Source organism: Selaginella moellendorffii, unplaced genomic scaffold (assembly GCF_000143415.4).
Source record: "Selaginella moellendorffii unplaced genomic scaffold, v1.0 SELMOscaffold_6, whole genome shotgun sequence".
Classification (NCBI taxonomy): Eukaryota; Viridiplantae; Streptophyta; class Lycopodiopsida; order Selaginellales; family Selaginellaceae; genus Selaginella; species Selaginella moellendorffii.
The window spans coordinates 3,099,407-3,107,011 of NW_003314267.1; positions in this window are offsets into that span (position 1 = coordinate 3,099,407).

Sequence of the window (7,605 nt, forward strand, 5' to 3'; positions counted from 1 at the left end):
AAAGTGGAGCCAAAAGGGTGCCACATGGTAGTGGCCGAAACAAAAGCCAAACAAGCATAACACATTTGGATTAAAAGCTCTGACTTAAAAGGTTGAGAGCAGGAGTGGAATTCCCAATGAAGTGCTCGAGGAACAAGCATGAAGTGAGCAATAAGTGTGTCTCTAGAAAAGAGACACAAGAGGACCAACACATGACACATAGAAGAGTCTGAGATGGAGTCCGAAAGGGACTGAGATGGACCCGAGAAGTCTAAGATAGACCCGAGATGGAGTCCAAGATGGAGTCCGAGATGGACCCGAGATGGAACCCAAGATGGAGTTAGAGAAGGACCGAGATAGAGTCCGAAGTCAAGACCAAGACCAAGATCGGGACCGAGACCAAGACCGGGACCGAGACCGAGGCCGAGGCGAGACCGAGCCCAAGCCTGAGTCCGAGTCCGAGTCCGAGTCCAAGTCTAAGTTCGAGTCTGAGAGGGTGAAAGCCTAAAGCGTTCGTCTCCTAGACCCTAGGGGGTCTGGTGAGCTCCAAAAGTATAGTAAGGAGGGGGGGGGGGACTCCAGTGGAGCTAGTTTGGTCAGGAAAGGCCAATTTGGCCCAGGAAGGCTGTACTCAGATGTTGGATGATGGGATAACCATTGGGAAGTCCAAGGCTAGGGTGAATATAGACCGACAAGTGGGGTAGCTTAGTAAAATATTCAAGAGCAGACTCTAGTTCCCTCGGGAGATCGAATGGCCAATGCTCCCAGTCCAACTGTGGGTGGCATTACCTACTTGGAGACTTGGTATGGCTCAACGGAACCTCACTCTAAGCCCATGGCTAGAGCACCTAAAGGCGGAAGGTGGGGAGAGTACCCATGGGGCTCGCGTAGGGCCATGGTGTTCCAAAATATTCTCCCGAAGTCCCAAACTGAGGAAAGGAGGAGGAGTAGTTCTCTAGTGTAGTGACTAAGGATACAGTCACATGGTGAGGAAGTCCCAGAGGACAATAGGACTTAGTGGCTAGGCTTGTGGGCCTTGATCTAGTGGCAATGTTGGCGAACATGGCCATAGACAGAAAAGGGACTTGGTAGAAATTGATAAAGGGATATTGGGGAAGGTTATTCCTCATGTCTGTGGGCATCTTAAGGATGCTAAGGAGTGGATCTGGGATGACCACTCGTGGATGGATGGCCTAGTCTTGGAGAGATGGGACTGTGATGCAAGTGGTATTGGATCACCAGTGCAGCAAAGGTGAATGGGTATGGCCTTAGCATAACGGGCCGATATGTCAGTGGTACCTTTGGGTGTTGGTTATAGGATCGAACACATGGAGCACTTGGGCTAAGTACAAAGGTTGAGTGGCGGGGATGCCATTCTCGGGGCTAGCACGCCCAAGTCCAGAATAGAACTTATGGAGGTTGTGAGCGAGACTCTTCCAAGTGGTTGAAGGTGTGGTTAAGTGATTAAAGTAGAATGGAAAAATTAGTCGCTTACACTTCAACATAAAAACTAATAAGTTAAAATACCTTCCTTGACAACTTTGAACAACTGGAATAACGAGCATGAAAACTCAAAGAACAAAAAGATTAAAGAAGCTTATAGCCAAATCTCACTTAATAATGATTATGAGTCTTGCATCAATTAATTTCAATGCCAAAAAAGAAATTATAGTACCATATCCTTCTCAACACATCCATAAGTTAAACTTCATATATAAAAGCTAATGAAAAGTATATATGCATCAATCTAAAAGTCAAGTACAATGAAGGTATGCTCAATAAGTGATCATCAACTTAATCCTGAATGAATCCACTGTTTATACCAAGATGAAATTCTCTTCATAACAAGTGTAATAAGAATCATTAATAACTGATATAATCTTAACTTAATTCCAACAAAGAACTAACAACTTTAATATTAATCACTAACTCATTCTCTTGGAAAGCTAATATATTCTAGGACTAAATCACATTTCAAAGAAAATTTAAAGCTCAACCTTTACTAAACAATCTCATTTAGAACACAACTAGCTCAATTTGCCACTCAGCTCATTTGAATGCTAACATAGTTATTAATTAACAATGCACAAATGCTAATAATATAATGTTACAACTAAACTATCAACATCATCTTTATTGAGACTAGCAAAACAGTTTGATATCTTATCTCATTCAATTTCAACTTCAATGATGTTATTATCAGAGTAGCACTTAAATGCCATTAACACCATAATAAAGCTAGAAGAAAGCAAAAGCAAATCATCACTTAATACTCTCTAGCAACCAAACTAACCAAGGTTGAAGATAATTTTTTTCTATTTGAAACAAATCTCTGAAAAGTAGTCAACTAGAGATAACACATCAAAAAGTGAATCACCACCTCCAAGACTCAATACAATCCAACACCACGGACTAAACGTAACCAAAAAATATTAATAGAGATAAGATCAAAATGCTAATATGGAAAAACCATGCAAAGCCAGTGATATGATCCTTTGCAACATTATCTAGTAGCAAGCTTATCATTACTAAATCATCATTAAGCTAAATAAAGTGTTAGTAGCCCTTGATAAAATCTATAAGCAACCACTAGTTGCAAAGCAACTAGTAATCACTCTTCAATTTGCCTTCATAAAATCTAAACACTAAATTTACATAATTGTGTCATATACTTAACTTATGAAAAAGTAACACTCCAAGTACAATATATAAGAATATAGACAAATATTAACAAAATGACTACTCAAATCTAATCGAATAACAATAGGCCCACTAACACATCTAGCTAACAGCGTGGAGAATAACCAAAGATGTTAACTATATGATCAACACCCAGCCGAAATTAAAGTGAAGACTATAACATGGACTCATATGGTATACAACCTCCTAATGGACAAAACTATAGTACACGTACTAACATCTCAATTGCAAACAACTAAGTTGGACATCACTATCCTCAGCTAAGGCACAAGAGCCCTAAAACCAAGTCAAAATCAATGAGAGCTCACTACTCTCATAGAGTTTAATGAAATGCAAAGTATAACTTGCCACCAAATATAATATACAAAAGAAAGGTACAAGGATCACCTTTCTAGAAAAGCATAATGGCCACTTGTGAGACACAAATTGCTAAGCCCTAAAGTGGAGTCGAAAGGGTGCCACATAACAATGGTCAAAGTAGAGGTGCAACAAGCGTAACATAGAAAGGGATATAAGAAGGACTAACACATGGCAAGTGTCGTGACACATGGAAGTGTCGGGACCAAGTCTGAGAAGGAGTCCGAGATGGACTTCGAGAAGAAGTCTGAGAAAGAGCTTGAGAAAGAGTTTGAGATGGAGCTCGAGGCTGGATCCGACACCGAGATTGAAACCAAGACTAAGACTGAGATCGAGTTTGAGTTTGAGACTAAGTCCGAGTCCAAGTCTGAGTTTGAGTTCAAATCCAAGTCTGAGTTTGTAGCGCACGTGGTTTTTACCCTTTATCCTATGGTGATTTACCATAGGATAACACCACGAAGCAGAACCTAAACCCTCTTTGTGCCATGTGACAGATGCCACATGTCACATGCCACGTGTCCAAAGGATAGTGCTATGGAACCTGAGTTTCAGGGCCTTGGGCCACTAAACGAAGGAACGGTGCCAAACTCCCAAGCTTGGAGCCAAGGAGTGATGGAACCAAACCACGGAGCAACTCTCGAGCATACAGCCCAAGAAGCGAAGGGACAAGAGCCCGGAGCGACTTGGAACAATCTTAGAGTAACCAGCATCCTAATGCTAGGACCAGCATGCAAAACGGAGCCAAACGGAGTCTGGCGCTATTTCGGCATATCGGTGGCCTAATGCGAGGACATGGGTATTCCACCGGCTAGCATAGTGTGGAACTTGGGCTTAGACCCAAGCCGGACGCAGAACAAAGACAGGCACGCAAGCAGGAGCTAGATTATGCCTCAGGTTGGTCGGCCATGCTCGACCTACCCACTATCCCTACTATACATTTGGAACCCCCCCGCCCCTCCCCTTTGAGGAACACACACTTTGGGCTTTCACCCCAAGCCTCCCTTAGTATCAGGAGTTAGTCTCTGGGACAAGCTCGAAACTTACTAAATATGGAATGTTCCTAAATTGCGAGTTTGGACACGAGACGAACACCATTGTGTTCAAAACAATCTCTACATTCCGTAGATATGCCAAATGAGCAAATTTGGACACTTTCCACAAATAACATTTGGGACCAAAATGAGACTAACACAAAGGGCATGATAATGAGGGTGTTTGGCAAATATGGTAAGCTATCATTTAGCAATGTTGAGGGACCAATCTCAATATCGCAGGGGTTCTTGATACTAGCAAGTGCAAGCCAATGACAAGAGTTTCTCAAACCGGGCCGAGTATACTCAGCAAGAAACACATAGGAGTTCCTACCTTATGTTTATCCGATTTAAGTGTACGGAAGCTCTATTTTGTTAAAGTGGGAATTGTCATTATCCCACTTATAAAATAAGGTTTCCAAACCTTTATATAGTATATAAATATAACAAAATTCAACTGCATTGAGGCACATGCCATTTTATTTTAAACAAGGAAATGTCTACTCAATCACTTCTCCTCCCCCTGCCACTGCTTCACCTCTCTCTTCTCCTTGTCATCATCGTCTAATTTCTTTCCATCCTTTTAATATTAGCTTAGTCTAGGTGGAGCCCAAGTCCCCATTCAATCTTTACTTTCCCCTTATTAATAAAACAACTGCTGTAACACTTCTAGTATAATGCAAATTCTCTCAAAGAATTGTCTTTTAATATTAATACAATGGCATGGAACCCCATGCCATAATAAGTTACATTTTTAAATAAATACATGCCATCTTAGATTGTTATTTTTTGCCTCTAACGCCTATATAATAATCTTGGAATTTCATCACTCTCCACACTATCAGGATTTAAACCCAATAGTAATGCCATCTCTTCTCTAATACGTCCACGCTCATGTTCAGTGGTCGAAGAACCCATCCGGTTGAGCAGATTATGGAGATGCGGATAGTGCTTGGCTAGACAATATACATGCCATAAATGATGACTGGTGTCTGTCCGATCAAATGGCTTCTGATATACTGTTCCATCTGCCATTTAGTTGATTTCTGCAGCCACCTCTTGGACTGGCTGGTTCTCTATCACCATCGCTCCAAGCCATTTTGCAAGGTCCCCCAGAACATACGGTTTCTTCTCCCTAGTTTCCATACTGCAAGAGATGGGGTGCACTGCATATGTGTGTGTGTTCGCTGCAGTTTTAATGGGCGAGTCATTGATGATAAGGATTTCACTTGACCTAGCAGTCCGGTTCATCACTACAGCCTCTGGCTTGACGAAGATGGGCTTGCTACCCCTCACATGGACCATAGTCAAGCAATCCTCCTGCGTTAGGAGAAAGTCAAATGGTAATATTACTCGCGTCTGATCGTGCATCATCTGTAGCAACGTTAATGCATTGTGGCGCATCATGGATGTCTAAACTCCCAATTGCAAATTGAACCCGGCCCTCTATTTTAAGTGTCGCATGGTCATTATTAGATCCCGCAGTTTCTCCCATGTGATTAATGTGAATCTGTCTCTTTTGACCAACTTGCGACCGCAGGCTTTGGAGGGTGCAGTGACATTTGAGGACAAGCCACGCTCATGGGAGAAAAGGACACCGTTCAGATCAAAAACGATACAGTACCTTCGCTGTGACTCTGAAATGAAATGCGTCAGCATAAAAAATGGTACAAGTCAATTTTACCATGTCATTTAGCGAATGGTGCTCCCGATGGTCGTTGAGGGGGTTTTGGTCGAGGAAACGTGAAGGGCGGAAATACTCTCCTCTGCAATGTGGGGTCAATCGCATCCGATGGCGTGTGGGCACATGCCATTTCAGCTGTAGACTCTGGTACAACTGGCTCAACAGTGGCATGGGGTGGTTCCGATGGCGTGTGATCACATGCCATTTCAGCTGGTGCCTCCATTGGCAAAGTGGACATGACCGAACAGGCAGCAGGGGCGGTGTAGGGAGGTTCCAACGGCGCGTAGTCAGACGATTGGGCACACGTTGAGTCCGTTGGAAATGAGGATACGACCGGCTCGGCGGCTGGGGCGGCCTCATGCGGGTCCAATGGCGCTTGGTCACCGTCAGTTGGATACGTGGACAAAATTGACTCAGTGGTATGGGCAGCATCAAGTGGAGCGTGGTCAGCTGGCTTGGCGTTGATATGGATAGTAGCCTCCACCAGCTCTGATGACTCTTGCAGGCAAGTAGAGTCCACTAGCGGATCCATATGCATGTCCAAATATCTCCCTTCGATTGAGATGGTATCCTCCCGTGCTACTAAAAACAAACTCATTAGCACATTGAATCGACTATACTGTATTTACCATCAACTGCTATTGAGGAACTAGGACCGATATCACTTGGGCGCACTGCTGATTCTGAAGGATTGGACATACGTTTCGACCCTTGCTTGGCACTATCCTTCCTCGACACTAAAGGCTAGAGTTTGTATCTTAATTCAACTAAATAATCTCTACTTACCATTTGCTCTGCGACCTACATAGACAATGTTAGAAATGGTAAAAGGTTAGGAATGGATGTACTATTATTTACCTGATGGTTTGTCTTGTATGACCTTCCTCCGCTGCTCTTTGGCCACCTCAGGCTGGCCATCGTCGTCATCATCGTCGTCGTCGTTATTGTGATCGTCACCATTGTGAGGACCATCCAAGTCCTCTTCGTCCTCCTCTTCTTCGTCCTCCTCTTCTTTGTCCTCCTCTTCGTCCTTCTGCTCTTCCTGCTCATTATCTTTCTTTGGCTCCTCATCCCCCTCCTGCATTTCTTCCATAGGCTGCTCAGGTTGGATGGCTTGTTCTTCCAGGACCATCTTGGAAAAATCATCTGGCCGAGTCTCCATCTCAAAATACAAGACATCCATAGCCTGTTTTAGTGCGTGATCTAGGACCGTATCCTCACCCAACTGTCTTAACATGGTTTCTGCACGTTCTTGCACCCTTCGAAGACGACGAGATGAGAAAAACGTGGCCCTGACTTGAAAAGCATCCCTCATCCATTGTACCTCTCCATTGAGATTGGGGAAGGGGAGTCCGCCATAGGAATCTGAGTCAGGAGGTGGTGACTGGCTGCTTTCACTCAGCCCTTGATTTGCAATGAATGGCATGAGCACACACGCCATAACTGCGAGGCATTACCTATCATCTTTTTGTTGCCCTTCTTCCTTTTCGAATCAAATGCCTCTGATCCCGACGACTGTCCAACATGCTTTCGCTTTTTATGACCACTGTCAGTTTGAGCTTGATCTGCAAGAAATGGCATGAGGACCCATGCAATAACCATGACGCTTTGCTTCCCGTCCTTGGAGGCTCTGTTGTGCCTTCCGCATCCTCAGGTGCCTGCTCCTCAATTCCCTTTCGCTTTCGTTTCTTATGCACCCGTTCTACAGAAATAGCATGAGGACATACGCGATAAGCACACAAATGCTTTTACCCTTCCTCCTCTGCCCTGGTCGGTTGTCCATCTCTTTGTCTACAGCGTCTGAAAGCTGTTTTGCAGGTAGCCTAATTCGAGGTTCACGACGTCTCCTTGGCA